At 44.7% G+C, this 24,245-nt stretch overlaps 1 protein-coding gene across 1 annotated transcript in view; it reads right to left on the reverse strand.

Moving 5' to 3' along the window:
• The window catches only part of LOC115128828 (CUB and sushi domain-containing protein 3-like), a 997,580-nt gene that overhangs the window by 153,428 nt on the left and 819,907 nt on the right, over positions 1-24,245 (reverse strand). The window lies entirely within an intron of this gene.

The raw sequence follows: 24,245 nt of genomic DNA on the forward strand, positions 1-24,245 counted from the left end.
GTGTGTGCGCGTGTGTGTGTGTGTGCGTGTGTGTGTGTGTGTGTGTGTGTGTACGTGTGTGTGTGTGCGTGTGTGTGTGTGCGTGTGTGTGTGTGTGTGCGTGTGTGTGTGTGTGCGTGCGTGTGTGTGTGTGCATGTGTGTGTGTGTGTGTGTGCGTGCGCGTGCGTGTGTGTGTGGGGGTTTGAAGCCAGCATGACATCTCACAGCGTTGAGAACAGATTGAAGCGCTGGCAGCCTGCCGCATTCAGCAATATAAATACATACTATGAGAAACTGAAAGAGAGCCATGGGGGGGGGGGACAGAAAATGCATTATTTAAACATGCGGGGGGACAAAGGAGGGACTTATTATTTGTGTGCTCATGGATGGAGGACATAGAATTAATCTATTCCATCCATTACGCTCTCTCTTTCTCCTCCTTCTCTCCATCCCCCTCCACAACAGGGGTGTCAGAGTGCTGGGGAGGACAATTACTCAGGAAGCCGCTCTCTTTAAAACATCAAGATGCCTTTGACTGGATCTATGGGGATACATGACAAACTTGCCTTTTGGCGACTGCATTACTGCATTACATTTCCTCCAAAAATCTTTACTGTTCACAGGGAGAGATTAAAAGTCTGAGTACATTGATCATACTCATTTAAATGGACTAACTGTGCGTGTTATATCACTTTAATGAAGGGATGGAGTAGGGATGGAGTGATGGAGGGAACCAGATGGAGAGAGAGGGAGAGAAAGGGGGTGAACAGTTCAAATCTCTCTCAAACCAACCAGAAGACAAAGTTCTGTTTTATCTATAGTGAGAAATGCAGTAGCTATGGTAACCACAGAAAGGATGCATCCAATTAAGAAAGAACAGTTTGGAAGAGAGGTTCGAGAGCACTGGGGAACGTGAAATGCAAAAACAAAGTTGGCTTTTTTCCACAAATGTATAATTACTTTTACGTTTTAAAACAACAACACAATATGGAAAACTTTTACCATACCGAAGGTTTTTGCCAAAACAGGTTTTAGTAATAATTCTACTAATTAAGCATCCAACACGTATAGTCAAGGGTTAGCTCTACTATAGTTGGCTAGGCTAATTGACTATCACATGGTTTTACATAATTTCTTGTTATCTCCTCATGGGTATTGCAACAAAAGTCTAATTTCATTGAAACTAACTAAAAAGTAATTATTATGTACAACATGACACAATTTACATCAATTTATTGCAATAAACACCTCAGTTGCTGTGTAAGAGGTGAGTGGTAAGAGGTGAGTGGTAAGAGGTGAGTGGTAAGAGGTGAGTGGGAAGAGGTGAGTGGGAAGAGGTGAGTGGTAAGAGGTGAGTGGTAAGAGGTGAGTGGGAAGAGGTGAGTGGGAAGAGGTGAGTGGTAAGAGGTGAGTGGTAAGAGGTGAGTGGTAAGAGGTGAGTGGGAAGAGGTGAGTGGTAAGAGGTGAGTGGGAAGAGGTGAGTGGTAAGAGGTGAGTGGTAAGAGGTGAGTGGGAAGAGGTGAGTGGGAAGAGGTGAGTGGTAAGAGGTGAGTGGGAAGAGGTGAGTGGGAAGAGGTGAGTGGTAAGAGGTGACTGGGAAGAGGTGAGTGGGAAGAGGTGAGTGGGAAGAGGTGAGTGGGAAGAGGTGAGTGGGAAGAGGTGAGTGGTAAGAGGTGAGTGGTAAGAGGTGAGTGGGAAGAGGTGAGTGGTAAGAGGTGAGTGGGAAGAGGTGAGTGGGAAGAGGTGAGTGGTAAGAGGTGAGTGGGAAGAGGTGAGTGGGAAGAGGTGAGTGGTAAGAGGTGAGTGGTAAGAGGTGAGTGGGAAGAGGTGAGTGGTAAGAGGTGAGTGGTATGAGGTGAGTGGGAAGAGGTGAGTGGGAAGAGGTGAGTGGTAAGAGGTGAGTGGTAAGAGGTGAGTGGGAAGAGGTGAGTGGTAAGAGGTGAGTGGGAAGAGGTGAGTGGGAAGAGGTGAGTGGTAAGAGGTGAGTGGTAAGAGGTGAGTGGTAAGAGGTGAGTGGTAAGAGCTGAGTGGGAAGAGGTGAGTGGGAAGAGGTGAGTGGTAAGAGGTGAGTGGTAAGAGGTGAGTGGGAAGAGGTGAGTGGTAAGAGGTGAGTGGTAAGAGGTGAGTGGGAAGAGGTGAGTGGGAAGGAGAATAATAGCCTAGTTTTTCTAACTGGCCTTCCAACCAAGGTGAATGAACAGAGGAGCTACTATAGGTGAACAGAGGAGCTACTATAGGTGAACAGAGGAGCTACTATAGGTGAACAGAGGAACTACTATAGGTGAACAGAGGAGCTACTATAGGTGAACAGAGGAGCTACTATAGGTGAACAGAGGAGCTACTATAGGTGAACAGAGGAGCTACTATAGGTGAACAGAGGAGCTACTATAGGTGAACAGAGGAGCTACTATAGGTGAACAGAGAGAGCTAGGTGAACAGAGGAACTACTATAGGTGAACAGAGGAGCTACTATAGGTGAACAGAGGAGCTACTATAGGTGAACAGAGGAGCTACTATAGGTGAACAGAGGAGCTACTATAGGTGAACAGAGGAGCTACTATAGGTGAACAGAGGAGCTACTATAGGTGAACAGAGGAGCTACTATAGGTGAACAGAGGAACTACTATAGGTGAACAGAGGAGCTACTATAGGTGAACAGAGGAGCTACTATAGGTGAACAGAAGGAGCTACTATAGGTGAACAGAGGAGCTACTATAGGTGAACAGAGCAGCTACTATAGGTGAACAGAGGAGCTACTATAGGTGAACAGAGGAGCTACTATAGGTGAACAGAGACCCTACTATAGGTGAACAGAGGAGCTACTATAGGTGAACAGGAGCTACTATAGGTGAACAGAGACCCTACTATAGGTGAACAGAGGAGCTACTATAGGTGAACAGAGGAGCTACTATAGGTGAACAGAGGAGCTACTATAGGTGAACAGAGAAATACTATAGGTGAACAGAGGAGCTACTATAGGTGAACAGAGGAGCTACTATAGGTGAACAGAGGAACTACTATAGGTGAACAGAGACCTACTATAGGTGAACAGAGGAGCTACTATAGGTGAACAGAGGAGCTACTATAGGTGAACAGAGGAGCTACTATAGGTGAACAGAGGAACTACTATAGGTGAACAGAGACCTACTATAGGTGAACAGAGGAGCTACTATAGGTGAACAGAGGAACTACTATAGGTGAACAGAGACCCTACTATAGGTGAACAGAGGAGCTACTATAGGTGAACAGAGGAGCTACTATAGGTGAACAGAGGAGCTACTATAGGTGAACAGAGGAGCTACTATGAACAGAGACCCTACTATAGGTGAACAGAGACCCTACTATAGGTGAACAGAGGAGCTACTATAGGTGAACAGAGAACAGAGCTACTATAGGTGAACAGAGGAGCTACTACTATAGGTGAACAGAGGAACTACTATAGGTGAACAGAGGAACTACTATAGGTGAACAGAGGAACTACTATAGGTGAACAGAGGAGCTACTATAGGTGAACAGAGGAGCTACTATAGGTGAACAGAGGAACTACTATAGGTGAACAGAGGACCTACTATAGGTGAACAGAGGAGCAGAGGAACTACTATAGGTGAACAGAGGAACTACTATAGGTGAACAGAGGAACTACTATAGGTGAACAGAGGAACTACTATAGGTGAACAGAGGAACTACTATAGGTGAACAGAGGAACTACTATAGGTGAACAGATGAGCTACTATAGGTGAACAGAGACCCTACTATAGGTGAACAGAGACCCTACTATAGGTGAACAGAGGAGCTACTATAGGTGAACAGAGGAGCTACTATAGGTGAACAGAGACCCTACTATAGGTGAACAGAGGAGCTACTATAGGTGAACAGAGGAGCTACTATAGGTGAACAGAGGAGCTACTATAGGTGAACTGAGGAGCTACTATAGGTGAACAGAGACCCTACTATAGGTGAACAGAGGAGCTACTATAGGTGAACTGAGGAGCTACTATAGGTGAACAGAGACCTACTATAGGTGAACCCTACTATAGGTGAACAGAGGAGCTACTATAGGAGGAGCTGAACAGAGGAGCTGAACAGAGACCCTACTATAGGTGAACAGAGACCTACTATAGGTGAACAGAGGAGCTACTATAGGTGAACAGAGGAGCTACTATAGGTGAACAGAGGACCCTACTATAGGTGAACAGAGGAGCTACTATAGGTGAACAGAGGAACTACTATAGGTGAACAGAGGAACTACTATAGGTGAACAGAGGAACTACTATAGGTGAACAGAGGAGCTACTATAGGTGAACAGAGGAACTACTATAGGTGAACAGAGGAGCTACTATAGGTGAACAGAGGAGCTGAACAGAGGAGCTACTATAGGTGAACAGAGGAGCTACTATAGGTGAACAGAGGAGACTATAGGTGAACAGAGGAGCTACTATAGGTGAACAGAGGAACTACTATAGGTGAACAGAGGAACTACTATAGGTGAACAGAGGAACTACTATAGGTGAACAGAGGAGCTACTATAGGTGAACAGAGGACCCTACTATAGGTGAACAGAGGAGCTACTATAGGTGAACAGAGGAGCTACTATAGGTGAACAGAGGAGCTACTATAGGTGAACAGAGACCCTACTATAGGTGAACAGAGGAGACTACTATAGGTGAACAGAGGAGCTACTATAGGTGAACAGAGGAACTACTATAGGTGAACAGAGACCCTACTATAGGTGAACAGAGGAGCTACTATAGGTGAACAGAGGACCTACTATAGGTGAACAGAGGAACTACTATAGGTGAACAGAGGAACTACTATAGGTGAACAGAGGAGCTACTATAGGTGAACAGAGGAACTACTATAGGTGAACAGAGGAGCTACTATAGGTGAACAGAGGAACTACTATAGGTGAACAGAGGAGCTACTATAGGTGAACAGAGGAACTACTATAGGTGAACAGAGGAGCTACTATAGGTGAACAGAGGAGCTAGAGGAGCTACTATAGGTGAACAGAGGAACTACTATAGGTGAACAGAGGAGCTACTATAGGTGAACAGAGGAGCTACTATAGGTGAACAGAGGAGCTACTATAGGTGAACAGAGGAACTACTATAGGTGAACAGAGACCTACTATAGGTGAACAGAGAACTACTATAGGTGAACAGAGGAACTACTATAGGTGAACAGAGGAGCTACTATAGGTGAACAGAGGAGCTACTATAGGTGAACAGAGGAGCTACTATAGGTGAACAGAGGAACTACTATAGGTGAACAGAGGACCTACTATAGGTGAACAGAGGAGCTACTATAGGTGAACAGAGGAACTACTATAGGTGAACAGAGGAGCTACTATAGGTGAACAGAGGAGCTACTATAGGTGAACAGAGACCCTACTATAGGTGAACAGAGGAGCTACTATAGGTGAACAGAGGAACTACTATAGGTGAACAGAGGAGCTACTATAGGTGAACAGAGGAGCTACTATAGGTGAACAGAGGAGCTACTATAGGTGAACAGAGGAGCTACTATAGGTGAACAGAGGAGCTACTATAGGTGAACAGAACAGGAGCTACTATAGGTGAACAGAGAGCTACTATAGGTGAACAGAGGAGCTACTATAGGTGAACAGAGGAGCTACTATAGGTGAACAGAGGAGCTACTATAGGTGAACAGAGACCCTACTATAGGTGAACAGAGGAGCTACTATAGGTGAACAGAGGAGCTACTATAGGTGAACAGAGGAACTACTATAGGTGAACAGAGGAGCAGAGGAGCTACTATAGGTGAACAGAGGAACTACTATAGGTGAACAGAGACCCTACTATAGGTGAACAGAGGAGCTACTATAGGTGAACAGAGGAGCTACTATAGGTGAACAGAGGAACAGAGGACTACTATAGGTGAACAGAGGAGCTACTATAGGTGAACAGAGGAGCTACTATAGGTGAACAGAGGACCTACTATAGGTGAACAGAGGAGCTACTATAGGTGAACAGAGGAGCTACTATAGGTGAACAGAGGACCTACTATAGGTGAACAGAGGAGCTACTATAGGTGAACAGAGGAGCTACTATAGGTGAACAGAGGAGCCCTACTATAGGTGAACAGAGGAGCTACTATAGGTGAACAGAGACCCTACTATAGGTGAACAGAGGAGCTACTATAGGTGAACAGAGGAGCTACTATAGGTGAACAGAGACCCTACTATAGGTGAACAGAGGAGCTACTATAGGTGAACAGAGGAGCTACTATAGGTGAACAGAGGAGCTACTATAGGTGAACAGAGACCCTACTATAGGTGAACAGAGACCCTACTATAGGTGAACAGAGGAGCTACTATAGGTGAACTGAGGAGCTACTATAGGTGAACAGAGACCCTACTATAGGTGAACAGAGGAGCTACTATAGGTGAACAGAGGAGCTACTATAGGTGAACAGAGGAGCTACTATAGGTGAACAGAGGACAGGTGAACAGAGACCTACTATAGGTGAACAGAGGAGCTACTATAGGTGAACAGAGGAACTACTATAGGTGAACAGAGGAGCTACTATAGGTGAACAGAGGAGGGTGAACAGAGGAGCTACTATAGGTGAACAGAGGAGCTACTATAGGTGAACAGAGGAGCTACTATAGGTGAACTACTATAGGTGAACAGAGGAGCTACTATAGGTGAACAGAGACCCTACTATAGGTGAACAGAGGAGCTACTATAGGTGAACAGAGGAGCTACTATAGGTGAACAGAGGAGCTACTATAGGTGAACAGAGGAGCTACTATAGGTGAACAGAGGAACAGCTACTATGAGGAGGAGGGTGAACAGAGGAGCTACTATAGGTGAACAGAGGAACTACTATAGGTGAACAGAGGAGCTACTATAGGTGAACAGAGGAGCTACTATAGGTGAACAGAGACCCTACTATAGGTGAACAGAGGAGCTACTATAGGTGAACAGAGGAGCTACTATAGGTGAACAGAGGACCTACTATAGGTGAACAGAGACCCTACTATAGGTGAACAGAGGAACTACTATAGGTGAACAGAGGAACTACTATAGGTGAACAGAGGAGCTACTATAGGTGAACAGAGACCTACTATAGGTGAACAGAGGAGCTACTATAGGTGAACAGAGACCCTACTATAGGTGAACAGAGACTACTATAGGTGAACAGAGGAGCTACTATAGGTGAACAGAGTGCTACTATAGGTGAACAGAGGAGGTGAACAGAGACCTACTATAGGTGAACAGAGGAGCTACTATAGGTGAACAGAGGAGCTACTATAGGTGAACAGAGGAGCTACTATAGGTGAACAGAGGAGCTACTATAGGTGAACAGAGGAGCTATTCTATAGGTGAACAGAGGAGCTACTATAGGTGAACAGAGGAGCTACTATAGGTGAACAGAGACCCTACTATAGGTGAACAGAGGAGCTACTATAGGTGAACAGAGGAGCTACTATAGGTGAACAGAGGAGCTACTATAGGTGAACAGAGACTACTATAGGTGAACAGAGACCTACTATAGGTGAACAGAGGAGCTAGGTGAACAGAGGAGCTACTATAGGTGAACAGAGGAGCTACTATAGGTGAACAGAGGAACTACTATAGGTGAACAGAGGACCTACTATAGGTGAACAGAGGAGCTACTATAGGTGAACAGAGGAACTACTATAGGTGAACAGAGGAGCTACTATAGGTGAACAGAGGAGCTACTATAGGTGAACAGAGGAGCTACTATAGGTGAACAGAGGAGAGGAGCTACTATAGGTGAACAGAGGAGCTGAACAGAGGACCTACTATAGGTGAACAGAGGAGCTACTATAGGTGAACAGAGGAGCTACTATAGGTGAACAGAGGAGCTACTATAGGTGAACAGAGGAACTACTATAGGTGAACAGAGGAGCTACTATAGGTGAACAGAGGAGCTACTATAGGTGAACAGAGGAGCTACTATAGGTGAACAGAGAGCTACTATAGGTGAACAGAGGAGCTACTATAGGTGAACAGAGACCTACTATAGGTGAACAGAGGAGCTACTATAGGTGAACAGAGGAGCTACTATAGGTGAACAGAGGAGCTACTATAGGTGAACAGAGGAACTACTATAGGTGAACAGAGACCTACTATAGGTGAACAGAGACCTACTATAGGTGAACAGAGGAACTACTATAGGTGAACAGAGGAGCTACTATAGGTGAACAGAGGAGCTACTATAGGTGAACAGAGACCCTACTATAGGCGAACAGAGGAACTACTATAGGTGAACAGAGGAACTACTATAGGTGAACAGAGGAGCTACTATAGGTGAACAGAGGAGCTACTATAGGTGAACAGAGGAGCTACTATAGGTGAACAGAGGAGCTACTATAGGTGAACAGAGGAGCTACTATAGGTGCACAGAGACCCTACTATAGGTGAACAGAGACCCTACTAGGTGAACAGAGAGCTACTATAGGTGAACAGAGGAGCTACTATAGGTGAACAGAGGACCTACTATAGGTGAACAGAGAGCTACTATAGGTGAACAGAGGAGCTACTATAGGTGAACAGAGACTACTATAGGTGAACAGAGGAGCTACTATAGGTGAACAGAGGAGCTACTATAGGTGAACAGAGGAGCTACTATAGGTGAACAGAGGAGCTACTATAGGTGAACAGAGACCCTACTATAGGTGAACAGAGGAGCTACTATAGGTGAACAGAGGAGCTACTATAGGTGAACAGAGGACCTACTATAGGTGAACAGAGGAGCTACTATAGGTGAACAGAGGAGCTACTATAGGTGAACAGAGGAGCTACTATAGGTGAACAGAGGAGCTACTATAGGTGAACAGAGGAACTACTATAGGTGAACAGAGGAACTACTATAGGTGAACAGAGGAACTACTATAGGTGAACAGAGGAACTACTATAGGTGAACAGAGGAGCTACTATAGGTGAACAGAGGAGCTACTATAGGTGAACAGAGGAGCTACTATAGGTGAACAGAGGAGCTACTATAGGTGAACAGAGGAGCTACTATAGGTGAACAGAGGAGCTACTATAGGTGAACAGAGGACTACTATAGGTGAACAGAGGAGCTACTATAGGTGAACAGAGGAGCTACTATAGGTGAACAGAGGACCTACTATAGGTGAACAGAGGAGCTACTATAGGTGAACAGAGGACCTACTATAGGTGAACAGAGGACCTACTATAGGTGAACAGAGGAGCTACTATAGGTGAACAGAGGAGCTACTATAGGTGAACAGAGGAGCTACTATAGGTGAACAGAGGAGCTACTATAGGTGAACTAGCTACTATAGGTGAACAGAGGAGCTACTATAGGTGAACAGAGACCCTACTATAGGTGAACAGAGGAGCTACTATAGGTGAACAGAGGAGCTACTATAGGTGAACAGAGACCCTACTATAGGTGAACAGAGACCCTACTATAGGTGAACAGAGGAACTACTATAGGTGAACAGAGGAGCTACTATAGGTGAACAGAGACCCTACTATAGGTGAACAGAGGAGCTACTATAGGTGAACAGAGGAGCTACTATAGGTGAACAGAGACCCTACTATAGGTGAACAGAGACCCTACTATAGGTGAACAGAGGAGCTACTATAGGTGAACAGAGGACCTACTATAGGTGAACAGAGGAACTACTATAGGTGAACAGAGGAGCTACTATAGGTGAACAGAGGAACTACTATAGGTGAACAGAGAACTACTATAGGTGAACAGAGGAACTACTATAGGTGAACAGAGGAGCTACTATAGGTGAACAGAGGAGCTACTATAGGTGAACAGAGGAGCTACTATAGGTGAACAGAGACCCTACTATAGGTGAACAGAGGAGCTACTATAGGTGAACAGAGGAGCTACTATAGGTGAACGAGCTACTATAGGTGAACAGAGGAGCTACTATAGGTGAACAGAGGAGCTACTATAGGTGAACAGAGGAGCTACTATAGGTGAACAGAGGAACTACTATAGGTGAACAGAGGAGCTACTATAGGTGAACAGAGGAACTACTATAGGTGAACAGAGGAACTACTATAGGTGAACAGAGGAGCTACTATAGGTGAACAGAGGAGCTACTATAGGTGAACAGAGACCCTACTATAGGTGAACAGAGGAGCTACTATAGGTGAACAGAGGAGCTACTATAGGTGAACAGAGGAGCTACTATAGGTGAACAGAGGAGCTACTATAGGTGAACAGAGGAACTACTATAGGTGAACTGAGGAGCTACTATAGGTGAACAGAGACCCTACTATAGGTGAACAGAGGAGCTACTATAGGTGAACAGAGACCCTACTATAGGTGAACAGAGACCCTACTATAGGTGAACAGAGGAGCTACTATAGGTGAACAGAGGAGCTACTATAGGTGAACAGAGGAGCTACTATAGGTGAACAGAGGAGCTACTATAGGTGAACAGAGGAGCTACTATAGGTGAACAGAGGAGCTACTATAGGTGAACAGAGGAGCTACTATAGGTGAACAGAGGAGCCCTACTATAGGTGAACAGAGACCCTACTATAGGTGAACAGAGGAGCTACTATAGGTGAACAGAGGAACTACTATAGGTGAACAGAGGAGCTACTATAGGTGAACAGAGAGCCTACTATAGGTGAACAGAGGAGCTACTATAGGTGAACAGAGGAGCTACTATAGGTGAACAGAGAACCTACTATAGGTGAACAGAGACCCTACTATAGGTGAACAGAGGAGCTACTATAGGTGAACAGAGGAACTACTATAGGTGAACAGAGGAACTACTACTATAGGTGAACAGAGGAGCTACTATAGGTGAACAGAGGAACTACTATAGGTGAACAGAGGAACTACTATAGGTGAACAGAGGAACTACTATAGGTGAACAGAGGAGCTACTATAGGTGAACAGAGGAACTACTATAGGTGAACAGAGACCTACTATAGGTGAACAGAGGAGCTACTATAGGTGAACAGAGGAGCTACTATAGGTGAACAGAGGAGCTACTATAGGTGAACAGAGGAGCTACTATAGGTGAACAGAGGAGCTACTAACAGAGGAGCTACTATAGGTGAACAGAGGAGCTACTATAGGTGAACAGAGGAGCTACTATAGGTGAACAGAGGAGCTACTATAGGTGAACAGAGGAGCTACTATAGGTGAACAGAGGAGCTACTATAGGTGAACAGAGGAACCCTACTATAGGTGAACAGAGGAACTACTATAGGTGAACAGAGGAGCTACTATAGGTGAACAGAGGAGCTACTATAGGTGAACAGAGGAGAACTACTATAGGTGAACAGAGGAGCTACTATAGGTGAACAGAGGAGCTACTATAGGTGAACAGAGGACCTACTATAGGTGAACAGAGGAGCTACTATAGGTGAACAGGAACTACTATAGGTGAACAGAGGAACTACTATAGGTGAACAGAGGAGCTACTATAGGTGAACAGAGACCCTACTATAGGTGAACAGAGGAGCTACTATAGGTGAACAGAGGAACTACTATAGGTGAACAGAGGAACTACTATAGGTGAACAGAGGAACTACTATAGGTGAACAGAGGAGCTACTATAGGTGAACAGAGAACTACTATAGGTGAACAGAGAGCTACTATAGGTGAACAGAGGAGCTACTATAGGTGAACAGAGGAGCTACTATAGGTGAACAGAGGAACTACTATAGGTGAACAGAGACCCTACTATAGGTGAACAGAGGAGCTACTATAGGTGAACAGAGGAACTACTATAGGTGAACAGAGGAACTACTATAGGTGAACAGAGGAGCTACTATAGGTGAACAGAGGAGCTACTATAGGTGAACAGAGGAGCTACTATAGGTGAACAGAGACCCTACTATAGGTGAACAGAGGAGCTACTATAGGTGAACAGAGGAGCTACTATAGGTGAACAGAGGAACAGAGGAGCTACTATAGGTGAACAGAGGAGCTACTATAGGTGAACAGAGGAGCTACTATAGGTGAACAGAGGAGCTACTATAGGTGAACAGAGGAGCTACTATAGGTGAACAGAGGAACTACTATAGGTGAACAGAGGAACTACTATAGGTGAACAGAGGAGCTACTATAGGTGAACAGAGGAGCTACTATAGGTGAACAGAGAGCTACTATAGGTGAACAGAGAGCTACTATAGGTGAACAGAGGAGCTACTATAGGTGAACAGAGGAGCTACTATAGGTGAACAGAGGAGCTACTATAGGTGAACAGAGGAGCTACTATAGGTGAACAGAGGAACTACTATAGGTGAACAGAGGACCTACTATAGGTGAACAGAGGAGCTACTATAGGTGAACAGAGGAGCTACTATAGGTGAACAGAGGAGCTACTATAGGTGAACAGAGGAGCTACTATAGGTGAACAGAGGAGCTACTATAGGTGAACAGAGGAGCTACTATAGGTGAACAGAGGAGCTACTATAGGTGAACAGAGGAGCCCTACTATAGGTGAACAGAGAACAGAGGAGCTACTATAGGTGAACAGAGGAGCTACTATAGGTGAACAGAGGAGCTACTATAGGTGAACAGAGACCCTACTATAGGTGAACAGAGGAGCTACTATAGGTGAACAGAGGAGCTACTATAGGTGAACAGAGGAACTACTATAGGTGAACAGAGGAACTACTATAGGTGAACAGAGGAGCTACTATAGGTGAACAGAGGAACTACTATAGGTGAACAGAGGAGCTACTATAGGTGAACAGAGGAACTATAGGTGAACAGAGGAACTACTACTATAGGTGAACAGAGGAGCTACTATAGGTGAACAGAGGAACTACTATAGGTGAACAGAGGAACTACTATAGGTGAACAGAGGAGCTACTATAGGTGAACAGAGGAGCTACTATAGGTGAACAGAGGAGCTACTATAGGTGAACAGAGGAGCTACTATAGGTGAACAGAGGAGCTACTATAGGTGAACAGAGGAGCTACTATAGGTGAACAGAGGAGCTACTATAGGTGAACAGAGGAGCTACTATAGGTGAACAGAGGAGCTACTATAGGTGAACAGAGGAGCTACTATAGGTGAACAGAGGACCTACTATAGGTGAACAGAGAGCTACTATAGGTGAACAGAGGAACTACTATAGGTGAACAGAGGAGCTACTATAGGTGAACAGAGAAGCTACTATAGGTGAACAGAGGAGCTACTATAGGTGAACAGAGGAGCTACTATAGGTGAACAGAGGAACTACTATAGGTGAACAGAGGAACTACTATAGGTGAACAGAGGAGCTACTATAGGTGAACAGAGGAACTACTATAGGTGAACAGAGGAGCTACTATAGGTGAACAGAGGAGCTACTATAGGTGAACAGAGGAGCTACTATAGGTGAACAGAGGAACTACTATAGGTGAACAGAGACCCTACTATAGGTGAACAGAGGAGCTACTATAGGTGAACAGAGGAGCTACTATAGGTGAACAGAGGAGCTACTATAGGTGAACAGAGAGGAACTACTATAGGTGAACAGAGGAGCTACTATAGGTGAACAGAGAACTACTATAGGTGAACAGAGACCTACTATAGGTGAACAGAGGAGCTACTATAGGTGAACAGAGGAGCTATAGGTGAACTAGGTGAACAGAGGAGCTACTATAGGTGAACAGAGGAGCTACTATAGGTGAACAGAGGAACTACTACTAGGTGAACAGAGGAGCTACTATAGGTGAACAGAGGAACTACTATAGGTGAACAGAGGAGCTACTATAGGTGAACAGAGGAACTACTATAGGTGAACAGAGAGGTGAACAGAGGAGCTACTATAGGTGAACAGAGGAGCTACTATAGGTGAACAGAGGAGCTACTATAGGAACAGAGGAGCTGAACAGAGGAGCTACTATAGGTGAACAGAGTACTATAGAACAGAGACCCTACTATAGGTGAACAGAGGAGCTACTATAGGTGAACAGAGGAGCTACTATAGGTGAACAGAGGAGCTACTATAGGTGAACTGAGGAGCTACTATAGGTGAACAGAGACCCTACTATAGGTGAACAGAGGACCTACTATAGGTGAACAGAGGAGCTACTATAGGTGAACAGAGGAGCTACTATAGGTGAACAGAGAGCCTACTACTATAGGTGAACAGAGGAGCTACTATAGGTGAACAGAGGAGCTACTATAGGTGAACAGAGGAGCTACTATAGGTGAACAGAGGAGCTACTATAGGTGAACAGAGGAGCTACTATAGGTGAACAGAGGAGCTACTATAGGTGAACAGAGACCCTACTATAGGTGAACAGAGACCCTACTATAGGTGAACAGAGGAGCTACTATAGGTGAACAGAGGAACTACTATAGGTGAACAGAGACCCTACTATAGGTGAACAGAGGAGCTACTATAGGTGAACAGAGGAACTACTATAGGTGAACAGAGGAGCTACTATAGGTGAACAGAGGAGCTACTATAGGTGAACAAGGAGCTACTATAGGTGAACAGAGGAGCTACTATAGGTGAACAGAGGAGCTACTATAGGTGAACAGAGGAGCTACTATAGGTGAACAGAGGAGCTACTATAGGTGAACAGAGGAGCTACTATAGGTGAACAGAGGTGAACAGAGGAACTACTATAGGTGAACAGAGGAGCTACTATAGGTGAACAGAGGAACTACTATAGGTGAACAGAGGAGCTACTATAGGTGAACAGAGGAGAGGTGAACTACTATAGGTGAACAGAGGAGGAGCTACTATAGGTGAACAGAGGAGCTACTATAGGTGAACAGAGACCTACTATAGGTGAACAGAGACCCTACTATAGGTGAACAGAGGAACTACTATAGGTGAACAGAGGAGCTACTATAGGTGAACAGAGGAGCTACTATAGGTGAACAGAGACTACTATAGGTGAACAGAGGAGCTACTATAGGTGAACAGAGGAACTACTATAGGTGAACAGAGGAACTACTATAGGTGAACAGAGGAACTACTATAGGTGAACAGAGGAGCTACTATAGGTGAACAGAGGAACTACTATAGGTGAACAGAGACCCTACTATAGGTGAACAGAGGAGCTACTATAGGTGAACAGAGGAGCTACTATAGGTGAACAGAGGAACTACTATAGGTGAACAGAGACCCTACTATAGGTGAACAGAGGAGCTACTATAGGTGAACAGAGGAACTACTATAGGTGAACAGAGGAACTACTATAGGTGAACAGAGGAGCTACTATAGGTGAACAGAGGAGCTACTATAGGTGAACAGAGGAGCTACTATAGGTGAACAGAGACCCTACTATAGGTGAACAGAGGAGCTACTATAGGTGAACAGAGGAGCTACTATAGGTGAACAGAGGAGCTACTATAGGTGAACAGAGGAGCTACTATAGGTGAACAGAGGAACTACTATAGGTGAACAGAGGAGCTACAGAGACCTACTATAGGTGAACAGAGGAGCTACTATAGGTGAACAGAGGAGCTACTATGAACAGAGGAGCTACTATAGAACAGAGACCTACTATAGGTGAACAGAGGAGCTACTATAGGTGAACAGAGGAGCTACTATAGGTGAACAGAGGAGCTACTATAGGTGAACAGAGACCCTACTATAGGTGAACAGAGAGCTACTATAGGTGAACAGAGGAGCTACTATAGGTGAACAGAGGAGCTACTATAGGTGAACAGAGAACTATAGGTGAACAGAGACCCTACTATAGGTGAAGAGGAGCAGAACAGAGACCCTACTATAGGTGAACAGAGACCCTACTATAGGTGAACAGAGGAGCTACTATAGGTGAACAGAGGAGCCCTACTATAGGTGAACAGAGACCCTACTATAGGTGAACAGAGGAGCTACTATAGGTGAACAGAGGAGCTACTATAGGTGAACAGAGGAGCTACTATAGGTGAACAGAGGAGCTACTATAGGTGAACAGAGGAGCTACTATAGGTGAACAGAGGAGCTACTATAGGTGAACAGAGGAGCTACTATAGGTGAACAGAGACCCTACTATAGGTGAACAGAGGAACTACTATAGGTGAACAGAGGAGCTACTATAGGTGAACAGAGGAGCTACTATAGGTGAACAGAGGAGCTACTAGGTGAACAGAGGAGCTACTATAGGTGAACAGAGGAGCTACTATAGGTGAACAGAGGAGCTACTATAGGTGAACAGAGACCTACTATAGGTGAACAGAGAGCTACTATAGGTGAACAGAGGAGCTACTATAGGTGAACAGAGGAGCTACTATAGGTGAACAGAGGATAGGTGAACTACTATAGGTGAACAGAGGAGCTACTATAGGTGAACAGAGGAGCTACTATAGGTGAACAGAGGAGCTACTATAGGTGAACAGAGACCCTACTATAGGTGAACAGAGGAACTGGTGAACAGAGGAACTACTATAGGTGAACAGAGGAGCTACTATAGGTGAACAGAGGAGCTACTATAGGTGAACAGAGGAGCTACTATAGGTGAACAGAGGAACTACTATAGGTGAACAGAGGAACTACTATAGGTGAACAGAGGAGCTACTATAGGTGAACAGAGGAGCTACTATAGGTGAACAGAGGAGCTACTATAGGTGAACAGAGGAGCTACTATAGGTGAACAGAGAACTAGGTGAGAGACCTACTATAGGTGAACAGAGGAGCTACTATAGGTGAACAGAGGAGCTACTATAGGTGAACAGAGGACCTACTATAGGTGAACAGAGGTGAACAGAGGAGCTACTATAGGTGAACAGAGGAACTACTATAGGTGAACAGAGGAGCTACTATAGGTGAACAGAGGAACTATAGGTACTATAGGTGAACAGAGGAACTACTATAGGTGAACAGAGGAGCTACTATAGGTGAACAGAGGAACTACTATAGGTGAACAGAGACCCTACTATAGGTGAACAGAGGAGCTACTATAGGTGAACAGAGGAGCTACTATAGGTGAACAGAGGAACTACTATAGGTGAACAGAGACCCTACTATAGGTGAACAGAGGAGCTACTATAGGTGAACAGAGGAACTACTATAGGTGAACAGAGGAGCTACTATAGGTGAACAGAGGAACTACTATAGGTGAACAGAGGAGCTACTATAGGTGAACAGAGGAGCTACTATAGGTGAACAGAGACCCTACTATAGGTGAACAGAGGAGCTACTATAGGTGAACAGAGGAGCTACTATAGGTGAACAGAGGAGCTACTATAGGTGAACAGAGGAGCTACTATAGGTGAACAGAGGAGCTACTATAGGTGAACAGAGGAGCTACTATAGGTGAACAGAGGAACTACTATAGGTGAACAGAGGAACTACTATAGGTGAACAGAGGAACCTACTATAGGTGAACAGAGGAACTACTATAGGTGAACAGAGGAGCTACTATAGGTGAACAGAGGAGCTACTATAGGTGAACAGAGACCCTACTATAGGTGAACAGAGGAGCTACTATAGGTGAACAGAGGAGCTACTATAGGTGAACAGAGGAGCTACTATAGGTGAACAGAGGAACTACTATAGGTGAACAGAGAGCCTACTATAGGTGAACAGAGACCCTACTATAGGAGGACCCTACTATAGGTGAACAGAGGAGCTACTATAGGTGAACAGAGACCTACTATAGGTGAACAGAGGAACTACTATAGGTGAACAGAGAGCTACTATAGGTGAACAGAGGAGCTACTATAGGTGAACAGAGGAGCTACTATAGGTGAACAGAGGAGCTACTATAGGTGAACAGAGGAGCTACTATAGGTGAACAGAGGAGCTACTATAGGTGAACAGAGGAGCTACTATAGGTGAACAGAGGAGCTACTATAGGTGAACAGAGACCCTACTATAGGTGAACAGAGACCCTACTATAGGTGAACAGAGGAACTACTATAGGTGAACTGAGGAGCTACTATAGGTGAACAGAGACCCTAACAGAGAACTACTATAGGTGAACAGAGGAACTACTATAGGTATAGGTGAACAGAGGAGCTACTATAGGTGAACAGAGGAGCTACTATAGGTGAACAGAGAACCTACTATAGGTGAACAGAGACCCTACTATAGGTGAACAGAGGAGCTACTATAGGTGAACAGAGGAACTACTATAGGTGAACAGAGACCCTACTATAGGTGAACAGAGGAGCTACTATAGGTGAACAGAACAGAGAGGAACTACTATAGGTGAACAGAGGAACTACTATAGGTGAACAGAGGAGCTACTATAGGTGAACAGAGAACTACTATAGGTGAACAGAGACCTACTATAGGTGAACAGAGGAGCTACTATAGGTGAACAGAGGAGCTACTATAGGTGAACAGAGGAGCTACTATAGGTGAACAGAGGAGCTACTATAGGTGAACAGAGGAGCTACTATAGGTGAACAGAGGAGCTACTATAGGTGAACAGAGGAGCTACTATAGGTGAACAGAGGAGCTACTATAGGTGAACAGAGGAGCTACTATAGGTGAACAGAGGACCTACTATAGGTGAACAGAGGAACTACTATAGGTGAACAGAGGAACTACTATAGGTGAACAGAGGAGCTACTATAGGTGAACAGAGGAGCTACTATAGGTGAACAGAGGAGCTACTATAGGTGAACAGAGGAGCTACTATAGGTGAACAGAGGAGCTACTATAGGTGAACAGAGGAGCTACTATAGGTGAACAGAGGACCCTACTATAGGTGAACAGAGACCTACTATAGGTGAACAGAGGAGCTACTATAGGTGAACAGAGACCCTACTATAGGTGAACAGAGGAGCTACTATAGGTGAACAGAGGAGCTACTATAGGTGAACAGAGGAGCTACTATAGGAACAGAGGAGCTACTATAGAACAGAGGAGCTACTATAGGTGAACAGAGACCCTACTATAGGTGAACAGAGGAGCTACTATAGGTGAACAGAGGAACTACTATAGGTGAACAGAGACCCTACTATAGGTGAACAGAGGAGCTACTATAGGTGAACAGAGGAACTACTATAGGTGAACAGAGGAACTACTATAGGTGAACAGAGGAACTACTATAGGTGAACAGAGGAGCTACTATAGGTGAACAGAGGAGCTACTATAGGTGAACAGAGACCTACTATAGGTGAACAGAGGAGCTACTATAGGTGAACAGAGGAGCTACTATAGGTGAACAGAGGAGCTACTATAGGTGAACAGAGGAGCTACTATAGGTGAACAGAACACTATAGAACAGGAACCCTACTATAGGTGAACAGAGGAGCTACTATAGGTGAACAGAGGAGCTACTATAGGTGAACAGAGGAGCTACTATAGGTGAACAGAGGAGCTACTATAGGTGAACAGAGGAACTACTATAGGTGAACAGAGGAGCTACTACTATAGGTGAACAGAGGAACTACTATAGGTGAACAGAGGAGCTACTATAGGTGAACAGAGGAGCTACTATAGGTGAACAGAGGAACTACTATAGGTGAACAGAGGAGCTACTATAGGTGAACAGAGGAGCTACTATAGGTGAACAGAGGAGCTACTATAGGTGAACAGAGGAGCTACTATAGGTGAACAGAGGAACTACTATAGGTGAACAGAGGAGCTACTATAGGTGAACAGAGGAGCTACTATAGGTGAACAGAGACCTACTATAGGTGAACAGAGGAACTACTATAGGTGAACAGAGGACCCTACTATAGGTGAACAGAGGAGCTACTATAGGTGAACAGAGGAGCTACTATAGGTGAACAGAGGAGCTACTATAGGTGAACAGAGGAGCTACTATAGGTGAACAGAGGAGCTACTATAGGTGAACAGAGGAGCTACTATAGGTGAACAGAGACCTACTATAGGTGAACAGAGGAGCTACTATAGGTGAACAGAGGAGCTACTATAGGTGAACAGAGGAGCTACTATAGGTGAACAGAGACCTACTATAGGTGAACAGAGGAGCTACTATAGGTGAACAGAGGAGCTACTATAGGTGAACAGAGACCCTACTATAGGTGAACAGAGGAGCTACTATAGGTGAACAGAGGAGCTACTATAGGTGAACAGAGGAACTACTATAGGTGAACAGAGGACCTACTATAGGTGAACAGAGGAGCTACTATAGGTGAACAGAGGAGCTACTATAGGTGAACAGAGGAACTACTATAGGTGAACAGAGGAGCTACTATAGGTGAACAGAGGAGCTACTATAGGTGAACAGAGGAACTACTATAGGTGAACAGAGGAACTACTATAGGTGAACTACTATAGGTGAACAGAGGAACTACTATAGGTGAACAGAGGAGCTACTATAGGTGAACAGAGGAACTACTATAGGTGAACAGAGGAACTACTATAGGTGAACAGAGGAGCTACTATAGGTGAACAGAGGAGCTACTATAGGTGAACAGAGGAGCTACTATAGGTGAACAGAGGAGCTACTATAGGTGAACAGAGGAGCTACTATAGGTGAACAGAGGAGCTACTATAGGTGAACAGAGGAGCTACTATAGGTGAACAGAGGAACTACTATAGGTGAACAGAGGAGCTACTATAGGTGAACAGAGGAGCTACTATAGGTGAACAGAGGAGCTACTATAGGTGAACAGAGACCCTACTATAGGTGAACAGAGGAACTACTATAGGTGAACAGAGGACCTACTATAGGTGAACAGAGGAGCTACTATAGGTGAACAGAGACCCTACTATAGGTGAACAGAGGAGCTACTATAGGTGAACAGAGGAGCTACTATAGGTGAACAGAGGAGCTACTATAGGTGAACAGAGGAGCTACTATAGGTGAACAGAGACCCTACTATAGGTGAACAGAGGAGCTACTATAGGTGAACAGAGGAGCTACTATAGGTGAACAGAGGAGCTACTATAGGTGAACAGAGGAGCTACTATAGGTGAACAGAGGAGCTACTATAGGTGAACAGAGGAGCTACTATAGGTGAACAGAGGAGCTACTATAGGTGAACAGAGACCCTACTATAGGTGAACAGAGGAGCTACTATAGGTGAACAGAGGAACTACTATAGGTGAACAGAGGAGCTACTATAGGTGAACAGAGGAGCTACTATAGGTGAACAGAGGAGCTACTATAGGTGAACAGAGGAGCTACTATAGGTGAACAGAGGAGCTACTATAGGTGAACAGAGGAGCTACTATAGGTGAACAGAGGAACTACTATAGGTGAACAGAGGAGCTACTATAGGTGAACAGAGGAGCTACTATAGGTGAACAGAGGAACTACTATAGGTGAACAGAGGAGCTACTATAGGTGAACAGAGGAGCTACTATAGGTGAACAGAGGAACTACTATAGGTGAACAGAGGAGCTACTATAGGTGAACAGAGGAGCTACTATAGGTGAACAGAGGAGCCTACTATAGGTGAACAGAGGAGCTACTATAGGTGAACAGAGGAGCTACTATAGGTGAACAGAGGAGCTACTATAGGTGAACAGAGGAGCTACTATAGGTGAACAGAGGAACTACTATAGGTGAACAGAGGAACTACCTACTATAGGTGAACAGAGACCCTACTATAGGTGAACAGAGGAACTACTATAGGTGAACAGAGGAGCTACTATAGGTGAACAGAGGAGCTACTATAGGTGAACAGAGACCTACTATAGGTGAACAGAGGAGCTACTATAGGTGAACAGAGGAACTACTATAGGTGAACAGAGGAGCTACTATAGGTGAACAGAGGAGCTACTATAGGTGAACAGAGGAGCTACTATAGGTGAACAGAGGAGCTACTATAGGTGAACAGAGGAGCTACTATAGGTGAACAGAGGAACTACTATAGGTGAACAGAGGAGCTACTATAGGTGAACAGAGGAGCTACTATAGGTGAACAGAGGAGCTACTATAGGTGAACAGAGAACTACTATAGGTGAACAGAGGAGCTACTATAGGTGAACAGAGGAGCTACTATAGGTGAACAGAGGAGCTACTATAGGTGAACAGAGGAGCCCTACTATAGGTGAACAGAGGAGCTACTATAGGTGAACAGAGGAACTACTATAGGTGAACAGAGGAACTACTATAGGTGAACAGAGGACCTACTATAGGTGAACAGAGGACCTACTATAGGTGAACAGAGGAGCTACTATAGGTGAACAGAGGAACTACTATAGGTGAACAGAGGAACTACTATAGGTGAACAGAGGAGAACTACTATAGGTGAACAGAGACCCTACTATAGGTGAACAGAGGAGCTACTATAGGTGAACAGAGGAGCTACTATAGGTGAACAGAGGAGCTACTATAGGTGAACAGAGGAGCTACTATAGGTGAACAGAGGAGCTACTATAGGTGAACAGAGGAGCTACTATAGGTGAACAGAGGAGCTACTATAGGTGAACAGAGGAACTACTATAGGTGAACAGAGGAACTACTATAGGTGAACAGAGGAACTACTATAGGTGAACAGAGGAGCTACTATAGGTGAACAACAGAGGAGCTACTATAGGTGAACAGAGGAGCTACTATAGGTGAACAGAGGAGCTACTATAGGTGAACAGAGGAGCTACTATAGGTGAACAGAGGAGCTACTATAGGTGAACAGAGGAGCTACTATAGGTGAACAGAGACCCTACTATAGGTGAACAGAGGACTACTATAGGTGAACAGAGGACCTACTATAGGTGAACAGAGGACCTACTATAGGTGAACAGAGGACCTACTATAGGTGAACAGAGGACTACTATAGGTGAACAGAGGAGCTACTATAGGTGAACAGAGGAACAGAGGAGCTACTATAGGTGAACAGAGGAACTACTATAGGTGAACAGAGGAGCTACTATAGGTGAACAGAGGAGTGAGCTACTATAGGTGAACAGAGGAGCTACTATAGGTGAACAGAGGAGCTACTATAGGTGAACAGAGACCCTACTATAGGTGAACAGAGGAACAGCTACTATAGGTGAACAGAGGAACTACTATAGGTGAACAGAGACCCTACTATAGGTGAACAGAGGAGCTACTATAGGTGAACAGAGGAGCTACTATATGTGAACAGAGGAACTACTATAGGTGAACAGAGGAGCTACTATAGGTGAACAGAGGAGCTACTATAGGTGAACAGAGGAACTACTATAGGTGAACAGAGGAGCTACTATAGGTGAACAGAGGAGCTACTATAGGTGAACAGAGGAACTACTATAGGTGAACAGAGGAGCTACTATAGGTGAACAGAGGAGCTACTATAGGTGAACAGAGACCCTACTATAGGTGAACAGAGGAACTACTATAGGTGAACAGAGGAACTACTATAGGTGAACAGAGGAGCTACTATAGGTGAACAGAGGAGCTACTATAGGTGAACAGAGGAGCTACTATAGGTGAACAGAGGAGCTACTATAGGTGAACAGAGGAGCTACTATAGGTGAACAGAGGAGCTACTATAGGTGAACAGAGACCCTACTATAGGTGAACAGAGGAACTACTATAGGTGAACAGAGGAACTACTATAGGTGAACAGAGGAGCTACTATAGGTGAACAGAGACCCTACTATAGGTGAACAGAGGAGCTACTATAGGTGAACAGAGGAACTACTATAGGTGAACAGAGGAACTACTATAGGTGAACAGAGGAACTACTATAGGTGAACAGAGGAGCTACTATAGGTGAACAGATGAACTACTATAGGTGAACAGAGACCCTACTATAGGTGAACAGAGGAGCTACTATAGGTGAACAGAGGAGCTACTATAGGTGAACAGAGGAACTACTATAGGTGAACAGAGACCCTACTATAGGTGAACAGAGGAGCTACTATAGGTGAACAGAGGAACTACTATAGGTGAACAGAGGAACTACTATAGGTGAACAGAGGAACTACTATAGGTGAACAGAGGAGCTACTATAGGTGAACAGATGAACTACTATAGGTGAACAGAGACCCTACTATAGGTGAACAGAGGAGCTACTATAGGTGAACAGAGGAGCTACTATAGGTGAACAGAGGAGCTACTATAGGTGAACAGAGGAGCTACTATAGGTGAACAGAGGAGCTACTATAGGTGAACAGAGGAGCTACTATAGGTGGAGCTACTATAGGTGAACAGAGGAGCTACTATAGGTGAACAGAGGAACTACTATAGGTGAACAGAGGAACTACTATAGGTGAACAGAGGACCTACTATAGGTGAACAGAGGAACTACTATAGGTGAACAGAGGAGCTACTATAGGTGAACAGAGGAGCTACTATAGGTGAACAGAGACCCTACTATAGGTGAACAGAGGAGCTACTATAGGTGAACAGAGGAGCTACTATAGGTGAACAGAGGAGCTACTATAGGTGAACAGAGGAACTACTATAGGTGAACAGAGACCCTACTATAGGTGAACAGAGACTCTACTAT

This window comes from Oncorhynchus nerka, linkage group LG4 (assembly GCF_034236695.1).
Source record: "Oncorhynchus nerka isolate Pitt River linkage group LG4, Oner_Uvic_2.0, whole genome shotgun sequence".
Classification (NCBI taxonomy): Eukaryota; Metazoa; Chordata; class Actinopteri; order Salmoniformes; family Salmonidae; genus Oncorhynchus; species Oncorhynchus nerka.